General features: G+C 46.2%; 2 long non-coding RNA genes across 2 annotated transcripts; both read left to right on the top strand.

The window, feature by feature from the left end:
- The first annotated feature begins 292 nt into the window (after positions 1 to 292).
- On the top strand, positions 293 to 2,153 carry LOC139804564 (uncharacterized). Its single transcript, XR_011729441.1, has 3 exons — positions 293 to 465; positions 904 to 1,081; positions 2,070 to 2,153. It is a non-coding gene; the product is annotated as an uncharacterized lncRNA (long non-coding RNA).
- Positions 2,154 to 6,916: 4,763 nt separating this feature from the next.
- Positions 6,917 to 9,474, top strand: LOC139804485 (uncharacterized). Its single transcript, XR_011729403.1, has 3 exons — positions 6,917 to 7,020; positions 8,137 to 8,386; positions 9,340 to 9,474. It is a non-coding gene; the product is annotated as an uncharacterized lncRNA (long non-coding RNA).
- Positions 9,475 to 13,815: the final 4,341 nt, after the last annotated feature.

The following is a 13,815-nucleotide window of genomic DNA, read 5'->3' on the forward strand; positions in this document are numbered from 1 at the left end:
GATGTTTCCATTTGGATATTATCCTACAGAGGGTTGTTCCCAGGCTGGAGGGGAGTACCTGGTCAGCCTCAGCGTAATCCTGCAGTATTACTCAGCTTCAGGACACAAGAAAGCTCTTCAGATGCTGTTCACCATCTCTGAGACGTTTTGTTCATTCTGTGTTGAAAAACCCCAACGTTTGCAGAGTAATTTAGCTGGCTGTAAGTTATGGACATTTCTGTTGGTCTGCAACAGTTAAATGAGGAGTGTTTCTGTAACAGGGACAACTGGATGAATATTTTTTACTCTTTGGTTCTGGATCCAGTTTTGGAATGCTGGAGAGTGCCATAAATGGCAGTGTAGGTGCAGTGGAGGGCACAATCTGTTGGTTTGAACACAGAGTGTGTAAGTTGTGTCAGCGTACATGATGGTTTATAGGAGTGTGTTTGTGTGGCATATGAGCAGATGTGACCTTCTGGAACTTTTGTCATGCTGAGCTGTGCTGTGGAACTGCTGGCACGTTTAATCTCTCACTCTGAATTGGGCTTTGGAGGACTAGTGTATTTGTGTCTCTTCTCCAAGTGGATGGTGAGCTATTTCTCCCTGAATAAACCTGAAGTTAAGACATTCTTTGTTTGTTGAGTTCCAAACACTGCTGAAGCCTTTGGATCATCCTGGCTATGGTATTTAAAAGAAAAAGATTTGAATGGAGCAAGCCTTGGGTTAGGAAAAGGAGGGGAGTAAAGGCTTTTGCTGGTTAAAAGAGTAATAATAGATATGTCATCTAAAGAGTGAGGTTCAGGTGAGATATGTCTGCATTTCTTTCCTTAACATCGCCAAACTCTCAAGCCTGATCCCACAGTTAGAAAGAACATAAGAATTCCAAGGAGTTTCATGCTGGTGGTGAAAGATCCCAATACAAAGGGAGCTCTGCTGACAAGAAACGGGAAATATGCAATACTACCTCTTAATACACAAGTATGGAACTAACTCAACTGACCATAAAGTGAACAAGAGAAATCATGGGGAAATATCTGAGTGCCAAAGCAACCAAAAAAAGTAGTTTAATATAAGTACCTGTATTTTAGAAGGCTAATGTTGGGTGACCAGACTTCCTTTGATAAAATCCGAAGCTTGGATAATTTTTCTGTGTACCAGTCTTTAACTTTTGTGTTTTTCCTTTCCCACCCTGCCTACAGGGAAGCATATGCCAGAGGAGAGAAGGAAAAGCATTTCTGTTTATCCAAGGAGACCTCCTCCTCATCCTCCTACTCCTCTGATGATCCCATACCTCATGAGTTCTTGTGTGCTCTTTGCAAAGCCCTACTGACTGATGCAGCTTTTATTCCCTGCTGTGGAATCAATTATTGTGAGGAATGTAAGTGTTCCTTGCATGTTTGTTAATTCAAAACAATCCCATCTGATCTGAGAGCAGAAACACAAGATAACAAAGTTGCTTTGTTTCCAATTCTCTTTATCCTGAAGGACGCTTCTTACAGAAAGGGGAAAATAAGCAGAAAGCTCTTTTCCCTTTTTATGTGTCTGGTTAAATCCCCTTTACACACAGGAGGAGTATGAGCAGGGTGTGTAATTGTGCCGGTGAATCCAGTCTTAGATATCAAACTATTTTGTCCACAGCCCTTTGTCTCATATAAGACTACTCTGGTGACTTACTGCTGACAAGAAAAATATATTTTTTTCTACTATTTAATATATTATGCTATTTAATATATAAATAGTTAAATATTTAATCCCTCAGAACTCAGGATGCTTTCCTGATCATTGTTTTATTTCCTAACCTTGAGATTGGTGTCTCTATCTCTACTGACAGTGGGAGGAAGACTAGATAAAAGATCAAGGCACAGACAAACCCCGTCTTCAGATGTTCCAACAGTGAAATACCTAAACCATGTGGTTATTTGCTACATACTAGAAATTTTTTTAACACTGTTGAACATTTTTATCCTTATGCTTTCTACCCAAGAGCTTACTCACCCTTTAACCATATTTTTGTTTTTTACGATTGATTAGAACTTTGAAATTGCCCTCCTTTCTTTAAAAACCATTTTGATGATTCTAATTCTACACAGGTATTAGAACAGCATTACTGGAGTGTGAGGAACATTCCTGCCCAGCCTGTCAGCAGAGGTTTCTCCTGATGCTCGTCCAACAAGTGCTTATCCCAGGTAACATTATGACTTTCACATAAACTGCTTGTGAGAAAAGTCTATCTGTAAAAAGCTGAAAGGGGAAGAATTTACATCTCTTTACACATGGCTGCACTGCATAAGGCCACAATGCATAAGGCCGAACAAATCATTGGGAAAATTATTGCTGTTATTTTGCAACAATTTTGAATTTTTTAATTTCGAATCTCAAATGGCCAAGCTACTTTCTCTCAGCTGGAGAGAATGGTGTCTTAGTTTTATCTATTTATCTCTTTCTAGCTCTATGGAGCCCAGCTGGTCAGCGATGTAGAGAGTGTCACCCCCTCCTGTCCTTCCTAAGGAGTTCATATCCCTCCATCCCCAGGCTCCAGTAAGAGGAGCCATCCCTCTGGGTGATACCAACCACATCCCAGCCCATCCCAACCTCTGCAGCTCCTCTTGTTTCTTCCCAGGCTTGGTGCACTGGCACTGAGGCCTTTGAGATGTCATTCATTCTGGAGATGTCAGTCTGGAGAGAAGAAGGCTCTAAGGAGACCTTATTGTAGCCTTCCAGTATCTGAAGGGGGCCTAGAAGAAAGCTGGTGAGTGACTTTTGAAAAAAATCTTTGGGGGTTAAAAGCAGCTTCAGCCTCAGGGATGAGTTGTGAGGCACCAGGGAAGGGCTGTGCAGAACCTCTCCACAGTCACACAGTGTTCTCTGGCAGCCCAGCAGCTTCCCTGCAAGCTGCTGCTGCTGGCCTGGGTGTCCCTGAGGGGAAAAAAAGGGGGGAAAAAGTATGTTTGGGCCACTTAACTTCAACTGAAAATATTTTTTTTGTTGGTTTGGGTTTTTTTTGGGTTTTTTTGGTTTTTTTTTTTTTTGTCCCCCACCATATATTCAGTGAGCAAAATGGATGTTGTTCCAAGGCAATCCTGGAGCCTTGAGAGCAGGAGATGTTTGCCCACTCTACGTGGATGGAAGCACCTCCAGGAGCCCGTGGGCAGGTAAGGGCTGGGCTGGGGGTGCCCTGTGCCAGGGGCTGGGCAGGGTTTCCCTGGAGAAAGCTGGAGGGTGCCCACTGCCTGCACTCCGGGACAGGTATTCCCCTCCTGCTGGTTTCCTGCACAAACCTGGGGGGGTTCTGATTGATCAGCTTCAATGTCCACTGGGCTGAGATGGGAACTGCTGGGTGCTCTGAGGTCAGTGCTCACTGTGCCTGACCCCCAGCACTGGGGGGGACGCTGGATCTGTGCAGCTCACAGCAAAATCAGGAGTTGCACCTGGAATACTGCATAGAGCTCTGGAGCCCACAGCCCAGGAAAGGTCCAGACCTGTGGGAGAGGGTCCAGGGAAGGGTCACAGAGATGACCAGGGGGCTGGAGCACATCTGCTATGAAGATGGGCTGAGAGAGTTGGGGCTGTTCAGCCTGGAGAAGAGAAGGCTCTGGGAGGGGCTTAGAGATCCTTCCAATGCATGAAGGGGCTACAGGAAAGCTGGGGAGGGGCTTTTCACTAGGGAGAGTAGTGACAGGACAAGGGGTAATGGTTTTAAACTGAAAGGGGGTAGATTTAGGTTAGATATTAGGAAAACTTTCTTCCTCATGAGAGTGGCAGGGTACTGGAATAGGTTGCCTAGAGAAGTTGTTGATGGCCTTCCTGGAAAGTGTTTAAGGTCAGGTTGGGTGAGGCTTTGTGACACCTGGTCTAGTGGGAGATGTCCCTGCCCGTGCAGGGGGTTGGATCTTGATGAGCTTTAAGGTCCCTTCCAACCCAAGCTATTGTATGATTCTCTACCTCCTTAGGAGCTGTGTCCTGACTTCTCTGCAATACCTGAAAAAGCTTGGGTTTTGTTATGGGCAGCTCAGCAGACAGAAGTGAGACTCAGTGCCTGAGGCAAGTTGCTGCTTTTAAATTCTCTCCTGGCTGATGCCCAGCAATGGGGTGTGGTTGGTGGCTAATTACAGCCACTAGTGGCTAATTTCAGGCTGGCTGTTCAAAAGCCTGACCTTCCTGCCTGTGGAAGGTCAGGCTGGTGCTGGGGCCTGCAGAGGATGTGCTTGCAGCAGGGAACTTTGAGATGATTTTCTGTGTAGCTGGGTGTGATACATTTGGCATGTTGACATTTTTCCCAGAATTAGGGAAAAGATAGTTGTCCTGCCAGTAATTCCTGATAGGCCAGGAGTATTCAAGATGTCCACTTCCCTCTAGTTATGGGTTAGACCTGTGTAGGGAAACAACTTGTGCAATGGCAGTGGAACTTTTGCAGTGAGCTTTGTGCAGTCAGAGCAAGCTAGTTTGCCATTTAAAGATGACAAATGAGAGACAAGAAGCGGGTTACACAAGAAGGGTTATTTTACCCTCTCTAGCTAGTCCTTTGAATTGGTTATGAAAAAGTCTGTCCAGGAGAAGAACTCTACCAATTCTTTGTATGGCTCATAGAGGTGGGGGAGAGTTTCTCACCTTCTCTCAGATACTTAAGGGGCCATTGTCACCTGTACTGGCAACGAATGAATGCTGAGGCTTAAACCAATGCAAGTTTTAAGGGTTAAAGGAGCCTTTTCCTTTCCTTCAGCCCCCTCCCCACCCGTGAATTGGTTCAGCCCCTTCCCCACACCCCCTCCCCCCCCCCCCCAGCAGGTGGTTTGGCCCCGCCCACCGTTGCCCCCGGCGACTGCCTTTAGTGGCAACTCTGCCGTTGTGGCTCCTCTGCTGGGCTGTGCCTCTCTGGCTGCTCCTGGTCCTTGCCGTTGGTTTGCTCCTTTCTCCCATCTCGTCCCTTCCTTGCCCCTTCCATCCACCTCGTCCCCATCTGTCTCCTCCCTCCCCTGTCCCTGCCTTTGCCCTTCCCCTGTCATTAACCCCCACCCTTCCGGCTCCGATGGCTGCCTCCTGCTGCTCCCTCGGGGCTGTGCCCGTGCCACAGCCCCCAGAGCTCCTGAGATGGGGCAGAAATTCAGCAGGAAGCGTCGGGTGTCCCGCTCTGGCAGCGCTCCTGGGCAGCCCTACGGTGCTGCCGCTGCCGGCAGCGGCGCCCCTGAGCCTCAGCAGCAAGGTCTGGGCAGGCGCTGGTGGATAGAGATTTGGGGCATCGACCGCCGCGACAGGGAGAATCGGTGAGGGGCTGTGGGCAGCTGCTGGGACACCTCGGGTGGCGTGCGGGAGCATCCCCCCTGCAGGGTTTGTGTGGGATCCCCTTGGAGCTGATTGCTTGCAAAGCAAGATGTGCCCTGTCAGCTGGGAGGGCGAACTCGAGAGCTTTCCAGTGCTGGGATCTGCTGGGTGGGCACCAGTGCTCCTGGAGGTGCTGGGCTGCTGGGCTGCCGCTTGGCCGTGCTCTCCCTGCAGGGTTCTCTTGCAGCTGCTGAGGCCACCCCAGGTCTCTCCTGCCCTGTGGCTGATGTGTGCGGGGTTGCAGCAGCAGCAGGGTCTGGGCAGGGACCCCGGGCTGGGTGGTGCCACAGCTTTGGTTCTTTCATTGTCTGTCAGTGTTAAGCTCACGTTTAATTCTCAGGACACCTCTCCATCTGGCGTGTGTGAAACGGCTACAGAGAGGTCGTCAGATTTCTGTTAAGGCACCACTGCCAGTTGGATGCTGCTGACACTCTCAGGAGAACACCCCTGATGACACTGAGTGGGAGAAGTTCTGCTCTTGGCAGAGGGGCTTATTGAGTGTGCATGAAAGGAGAGGTGTCTGGCAGGATTCTGTGCGCAGAGCTGTGCGGAAACACGCCTTTTGGATTTGGAGTGGGACAGGCAGCTGTCAGGTCATCTTTGCAGGTGCTTTTCTTTCCCAGTGGTCAGAAGCTGGGCGAGCGGTGATGGAGTGAAATGTGATTTTGGAAGTCTTCCCTTTTTTTGTGTGTTGTTCCCAGGCAGTACAGTTTCATCAAGAAGACTCTGTGGCTTTCCTGCTAGAGCATGGTGCCGACCCAAACCTCACCGACACTGATGGCCACAGTGCCCTCCATCTGGCCATCCAGGCTCATAATAAAAACCTCGTGGGGCTGTTACTCAGGCATTATGTCGATCATCGTGCCACGTATAAGGTAAATGTTTCTATTTCTTCAGCAAGTCCTTCCAGAAAGTGGTGTCAGTATTCCATTTACAGATTTTTTTGACTTCGATTATTAACATGATGTATTTCTGTGACTTTTCAGGAGGGCTTTACCCCACTAGCTATCTCTGATGGTCAGGAAGAGATAGTAGAAATTGTCCTGAGAGCAGGAGTTGACGTGCATGCTCGAGACCAGCATCAAAGGTAAGGGGTTTATCCAAATGTGTTCCTTTAGTATTCTTTCTCTTGGATTGCTGAGAAGCATGGGAATGTGCTCTGACCAAAAGCAGGGGGGCACTGGGAAGGAGCTTTTTCTGTGAAACTTCTGTGTGAAAGCAGTATGTGCTTGGCTGCTGTGATACCTCTGGGGCCGCTTTCTGCATTGGGGATGTCCAGGAGGCATTGTCTGGCAGGAGATGTGTCGTGAGCCTGGCAGCAGTGCCTCCGTTTGAGAAACCACCTCCTGCAGAGCAGCCTCATGTGCACTGAAGTGTTGTACATGTGGCAGCTCTGTCTGACCAAGCAGGGAGTTTTGACTCCCTCTCCCATGTTATTGTTGCTTCTAATGAAATCTGCTTTTCCTTTTGTTCACTGTAATGTAATGGGCAAAAGACTTTTTCTGAGAGCAAGCAGGAATGAAAGAAATGTTTCTGTGTCTTTGTCAAATGATCCATTTCATAGGAATGTTTTGAATCTTTCAGAACCCCGCTCATGATTGCTGCTTCTGTTGGGTAGCTGAATTTGGTCCAAGTTCTCCTTTTTTACGGTGCCAATATTTCCCATGAAGACACTGATGGGAACATAGCTGAGGATTATGCTGATCTTCATGGGTATTGGAGGTAAACTTTGAACTTTCTGATTAGAAGAAGTGGTCAGTTCTCATTGTGGCTTTGGAATGTTGTTGGTGGCAGCACTAAGGTTTAATGGTGTGTTTAGAGCTGTGTTGAAGGTGTGCTCAGTGATGTCTTCTGATGGGTGTGGTTGCTGTGTGTTCTGGTTTTTAGGCCCAGGCTGGTTTTCTAGTACCGATGGAAGGCCTGAGAGAGAGGGTGTGTAGCACCCTGAGGGACCCGTGAGGGGTGGAAGAGGCAGGGCTCAGGATTCCCTCCCATCTCCTGCCACCCTCTCTCAAAGCCCAGAGGATGGGCAGCCTGGTCCCTTCTTCCCTGCTGCTGGGCTGCACTGGGAGCTCTTGGGCTGAGGCTCCTGTTTTGTCATCAGCTCGCCCGTGCTTGGCAAGATGCAAATCCATCAGGTGCTGGGGACCCCTCTCCTGAGTCGGCCCTGCTGCAAGGGACCCTGGGACACTTATAACCGTGACCATGGAGATGGGCTTTGGTATAGACTTGCAAATACTTGCTCCTCATCCCACGTGTTCCTGTCTCTTCCTCTTCGAGCAGAGCTGTTCCAGTCTTATTTTCACACCTTCAAGTCTCTCTTCCCTATTCCCCTTTTATCTTCCCTTGGGAGGGTGGAGGGGGGTACCAGAGCAATTCTGTCACCCGGTGTGATACTCGGAACTTGGCAAGCTGACATGCATGTAAAGCCTCTGCCCAGCCCAGCACCACTGGCCTTGCTTGCACTGCAGTGCCCAGGCACCATCAGCCTTTTGTTTCAGAGGAGATCTGACTGAGAGCCCTTCATTGCTCTGATGCACAGCTTTGTAACTGTGGGGGTTCCTTCCCTCAGGTGGTTATGTGTGCCTAAAAGGCAGACTGAAAAAATGTTCCAAGCAGGAGTTAATAACTTGGAAGGTGTGAATGTGCATCTTTAGGCTAAGAGCCCTGCAGTGAGTTCTGTGTGAATTACCCTTAACAAATAATGAGGAGAATGCTGAGAATTTGTATGAGTATGTGTAGGGTGGATAATAAGTTGGTATTATCTCTTGTGCTGAATGGTGTATGCCACTATGTGATTCTTTTTACCAACTCTATTTCTTCTCTTTCTCTGTGCAGTCTGAGTCAGTATTTGGCAAAATTGGAGGACACAGCAGAAGCTCCTGCAGGGAATGCTCAAGGTGACAACATAACATACTTCGATTTCCTGAGCGGGCAGGAGCTGCTGGAGAGCTGGAAGCAAAAACAGATCAGGAGAACACAGGAGACGCTCCTGCGTGTGATACAGAAGATATCACCATAGTTACCAATCCTGAGCAGGCAGAAGATGCTCCATTTATGTGGGGTGCACCTGCTGTGGACAGAGGAGGTAGGATCCTTAACTATGGAGGAACTCTAGAGGAAAATGATGTGGCCTTTTCTTGAGATGGTTTGTATTGTCAGCACTGACTGTGCTCCCTGGTGACTTCAGTGCAGGCATCAGGAGGTGCAGCACAAGAAGCTTTGTGAGTGTCCTGATTTGTTACTTTCTGGCCTTGTCAGGCTGTAAGGGCAGTTGTGATTTGTGCTCCATATCCGCTGACAGGATTGTGTCCTATAGAATTAATTTTGTAATATAAATGAACTCTAGATTGGGACCTGTTCTTCTTTTAGTTTTTTTAAGTGTGTTATATCAGAACTGTGTGGCAAATGGACAGCAGAGAGTGTTCAGGGAGCATTTCTTGGCATTAACAGTGCAGTCTGGCAGGCACTGCAAAGCACATCATGAGAGTCTCTCATGCTGTGCTGCAGCAACAGAGGGTTAGAGGGTAAGCTGGGGAGATCCTGAGAGACCTTCTGAGGTCCTCTGAAGTGTATGTTTTGGGGAGGAGTCCTTGTGCCACATCCATTCCATGTGCTTGTGGTCAAATCAAGAGAAGCAGCACTCTGAGGCAGCACTCTGCTACTCTGAGGCAAATGTTACAGCCCTGTCACCAGGGAATTGGGTGTTGGGTACCTGTAATAAGAGAACCACAACATTTGCTGTCTTGAAATTTGAGGTGTTACTGAGCAGGATGGGTAGAGAAGGTAGATAGTGATTTGTATTCTAAATGATATAATAACACCTGCACCCACAGATGCCACACAGAGTGTTCCAGGAGGCACAGAGGTGCACCCATACACCGACCCTCAGGTGTGACTCTTGCAGCAGTCACCACAGCCTTTTGGGTCCAGTTGTGGCCAGTTTCATTCTGTCTGAGCTGTAGAGTTGTCCATGTTAAATGTTTGTGTGTACTGTTGCTTGCCAAATCTAATGTCAGCACATCATTTAATTTTCAAAAGCCACAGATGACCTTTGTGAAGGAGGCTCAATAAGGTGAGGCTTTACAAACACCTACCACTTGCTTGAGGGGTGATTTTAGAGACATAGCACTCATTTTGCTTTGTTTTTGAAGGAGTTCTGAGGAGGAGAGGAACGATGACGGACTGATTCTGAAGAATCAATCTGTTTTAGCCCTAAGGTATGGTGCATTTACAAGGAAAATGTCCTTTAAAAATAAGTCTCTTGAAGGCAAGTTTTCTCTGGGATTGAAAGAAACTGCACTTCCAGCCAGCATTGTTTTCTCCTTAATAGCCATCTCTGGCTTCCAGCCTTTCTTCTGCTGTCAGTTTTTGCAAAAAGACCTGTAGCTGTGGCAGAGCAAGCAGTAGATTTGTGGTTTGGGGCCAAAAGTCATAGGTGCACAGTCACATTATTTTATTTCTTCTTGTTCATTTGGATCACATCTGTTGCTGATGGTGGGATTCTGTAGTGATGGGGAACTTGAGTGTGGTAGTTCAACCCACTCACTAATGCCAGCCAGCATCTTTAGTTTTATGATTTCATTTTCTTGCATTGATTTAAATAGAAATGATGCATTTTTCTGCTGTGATACTGAAATTTAGGGATACTGTGGTAAGTGTACTTGCAGAGGCTTATTTATGCATCAAGTCTGGTGATGCTAACAGTGCCTTGCATTCTGCACATTTTCAAGTAAACACTCTGAAACTGTGAGAGCTGAATTTTACTAAGTAATAGAAAGATGAAAATCAGATGAGTGAAACTGTTCTGCATGTAAACACAGTTTTGGAAGCACTTTGCAGAAGGGTGCCTGCAGAGTCTTGTGGGGTGGAATACTCAATAAGTTGGGTGTGTGAGGAGTCTTTGTGTAGTTACAAATATGAACGCAGCACTATGAAAGCACTATGAAAAAGACAACCTGATCAAATTTCCTGTTCAACATGTGATGCAAAAACAATATTTATTGTTGTGACTATTAGGGCGTTTAGAAATTAAACATTTTTTTCTAAAATAAATCTTTAGGTCAAGAAGCTGCAGAAGCCAAACATGTTGGAGTTATGGAACGTTTTCCTGAAGTACCGGAAAGCTGGTAAGCTGCCTGTAAAAGGTGCATGATGTCCTGCTCTGCCAAACTAGACTTGCTAAGTAGTTGTTTTGTATTTTCTTACTATAGAAAGTGAGAGAAGTAAAAGTTTTGAAAAAAAAGCACTTTTTCATTTGAGAAATAAAAAAGCCATATAGATAAAATAAAGATATTAATCACCTCCAAAGCCTCTGTCCCTGGCCAATCCTTCCTCCTTCCTGCTCATCCCTTAGCTGGCTCATTTTCCAGAAGTTCCCAATGACTCCTCTCCTGTAAGTTTGGCAAGATGCCAATTGCAATATAAAGAAATAACTCCTTTTATTCACATACATTCTAATTTACTTTTCACATGTAATTGAAGAGAATGTGATTATTGTAGAAATGGAAGTCCATAGTGAATAAGGAAAACCTGAAAAAAAGAACAGGGGGGGAGCAGAGTGAACTAAAACCACTGCATCTCGCCCTTCTTCCCTGGTGTGTAGGTCTCCAGGCAGACCTGGAAGCTCTCCATAAGGAGAAAGCTGATGAAGGTCAATGGACATCTCTGTGTGGTTCTCAGGTACTTTGTGTGAAGGACAGGAAGGTTGCCACGGTGGGGCTGGGGAGGGTAGGAGGGAGATCCAGGAGCACCCAAGAGCTTGCTGTAACTGAAATGAAGCTGGGCTGAAGTGGGGAAGTGCTTCTCAGGGGCTGTGCAGAAGCAGGGCTGAGACTGAGGAAAGGAGGCATTTCTTTCTGCTCATGCAGATTTCCATGGAAAAGCTGAAGGCCCTGTAAAAGCAAGCTCAGCCAAGTTTCCCTTCTGTCTTAGGCAGGAAAAGTCTTTTTCAAGCTGGCAGTGGGTGGCAAAGCAGGTCCTTGTTTCAGCTCTTTCCAGCTTTTTGGTTTGATCTCTTTTAGGAAGAGTCACCTGAAGAGGAAGAAATGGAGGAGAATCAGGAGCAGGAGGAATTCAATAAAGAATTATGGGCTGCAATTGCTTCATGTGTTACCAAGTACATTTTTAATGAAAGTCCTGATATTTTGACAGGGACTCCAGAGAACAAGAGTGGTGAGAGGAATGATTTGTTTAATACTGTTTAATTTGTTTAATACTGATTGCGATTCTTCCTCTATGAATGCAGAGGAAATGACCAAATATTGTGTTGACTTCTGATACTGAACTTTTTCCCTCACTTGTGAATCCTATTGGGATTCCTGATCTTTTTCATTCTTTGAGAGCGGAAATCGTGGTTTTGTTTTGCAAACAGTGCTGTGTATCAAGGAGGTGCCCTTATTGCTTTTTTTGCTGTGTTCTGCCTCTGAACCAAGTGTTTTGTGGCAGCAAGCTGCATGCACATCGCTGTGTGTGACCTGAATGAACACTGACCAAGTGACAGAAGAAATATTGTACACCTATCTTTACTGAAACAGTGGAGGAGCCTCAGGCCTCAGAGCAGGAGGAGGATTGCTGAATTGCTTTGCATTGCTGGAAGCATCTTGCTCGTTACTGCATGGTACACAGTTTATCTGAGAGAGAGATCCTGCACATTGAAGACACTGGAGTGAATTATTTGTGGCCATACTGATATTCAGAAACTTTCTTTTCTTTACATAAGAAAGTAAACTGCCACCAAAGAAAGGATTTATTGCAGATGCACATGAAATGTGTATTCTGATCGTTTTCTCTCTAGCTAGTCACAAATTTGAGGGGATGTGATCTTTTCTTTTAAGATTGTTCTCACCATTAATCAAGATGCACTCTAGGAGTAAATAAGTAGCATTAAGTCATGCTGGTTGTAAAAATCTGTTGTTTTCACTGTAGGTGAGCACTCAGTATCTACTTTCCATATGTCATCACCAGCAAAAAATAGAAGCCTAAAGTAAGCCACTGACAATTTTGGGGTGCAGGTATGTGGAGCCAAATACTTTGCATTAGAGTCTGGACTGGTAAGTGGCATTACCAGAGTAAGTTTCATTATATAGTAAGGTAAAGAAAAGTAACCAGAAAGTGACTAATGGTGATGGCAGAGTCCTGCAGAGGAAGGTTGTGTTACTGTCTGAAGTTGGGTACAGTCCTCTTAGGATGTGGAAAAATCCTTGTCAGATGCTGGATATTTGATTTAGTGCTGTTTTGTTTCCAGCTGGTGTGCTTCAGTTTTGACCAGTGTTGTTCCTGCTGTACTGTGCTCTGCAGACAAACAATGCAGTCATGTTTTTTTTTTCCCCATACAAAATGCATATTGAAGGGAAGAGGGAGATTTGTCTGTAATAGGCAGATGTGTGTGATTAAACATGCCTGGTCTTCCCCTTTGTAAGAGAAAGCTCATGCAAAAAACTTTGAAATTTGGTGACTTTTGGTGTTATCCCTTCTTCTGTAAACGTTTTTTTTTTGCTATGTGCGCAAGTCTTTGAAAAAGATTTTTTCTGATGGCATTCCTGTGGGGAATAGGGCAGGCATCCTGCTGGTGTTGGGCATCTGGGGCAGGGCTGGGCAGAGGGGTCTGGAGTCCTGAGTAACACCTCAGGGGAGAGTGGAGCACATTATTTCCACTTTTGGGACGTGGAAGCAGTTGTTTTTCTCTAGAAAAGCTCTCCCAACTGGTATGGATTCTTGCTGTGTTTTGACAGTGTCAGGATCTGGAAGAGCAGCAGCTTCAATATGAGCATCAGATTTATTACTATTATATGAGTTCCTACAAGGATAAGAAAAGAGAACTAAGAGAGAAGTCCCAAAAACTTAAAGACCTCCTGTCATCATCTTCTGAGACCAGGGCTACAATAAAAGAGCTGGAAGAGCGTGTGCAGTAGTGAGAGACTGACACAGAGAACCAAGGTGTCTGTCACTGTCTGGGGTTGTGTGAAAACCACAGCACAGCCTTGTTGCATCACAGGAAGCTAACATATGGTTTTGAAGATGCTTTTGTTTGTTTTTCCCCTGCTGCTCTTTAAGAATTGCTGCTCTGGTGGATTTCGGAAATAATAAGACCTGTGTTCTTTTTAAGCCTTTCCATGGAAAATGCCAGACTGGAAGGCACAGTCCAGCAGCAAAGATGTATGATTGAAGCCCTTGAGGAAACCCTGCAAGCCTCTGCCTCAGTAAGCTGGTCCTCAACTTGCCTTGTTGTGAGCACCTGAGCTCCTTACAGATTGCTGTGGGGAAATGCTAAGATGAGGTTTTCCTGGAGAGCTGAGGGGAGCTCCGTTCCTGCTTTCTCCAGCATACAGGCTGCTGGGACAGCATCCTGGCCCGTCCCCAGCTTTCTGGTTGTGAGAGTTTTCCATGGTACTTCAGGAAAGGCTTCTTAATGGTCTAAAAGTGCAGGATTTGTCCCAGATCCAGTGGTGTGACTGTTGTCTGCCTTAGGCCCATCCTGGCCTCAGATGCTGCTTCAGACACTTGCTGTCCTGGGAA

This window comes from Heliangelus exortis, chromosome 18 (genome assembly GCF_036169615.1).
Source record: "Heliangelus exortis chromosome 18, bHelExo1.hap1, whole genome shotgun sequence".
In the NCBI taxonomy this organism is placed as follows: Eukaryota; Metazoa; Chordata; class Aves; order Apodiformes; family Trochilidae; genus Heliangelus; species Heliangelus exortis.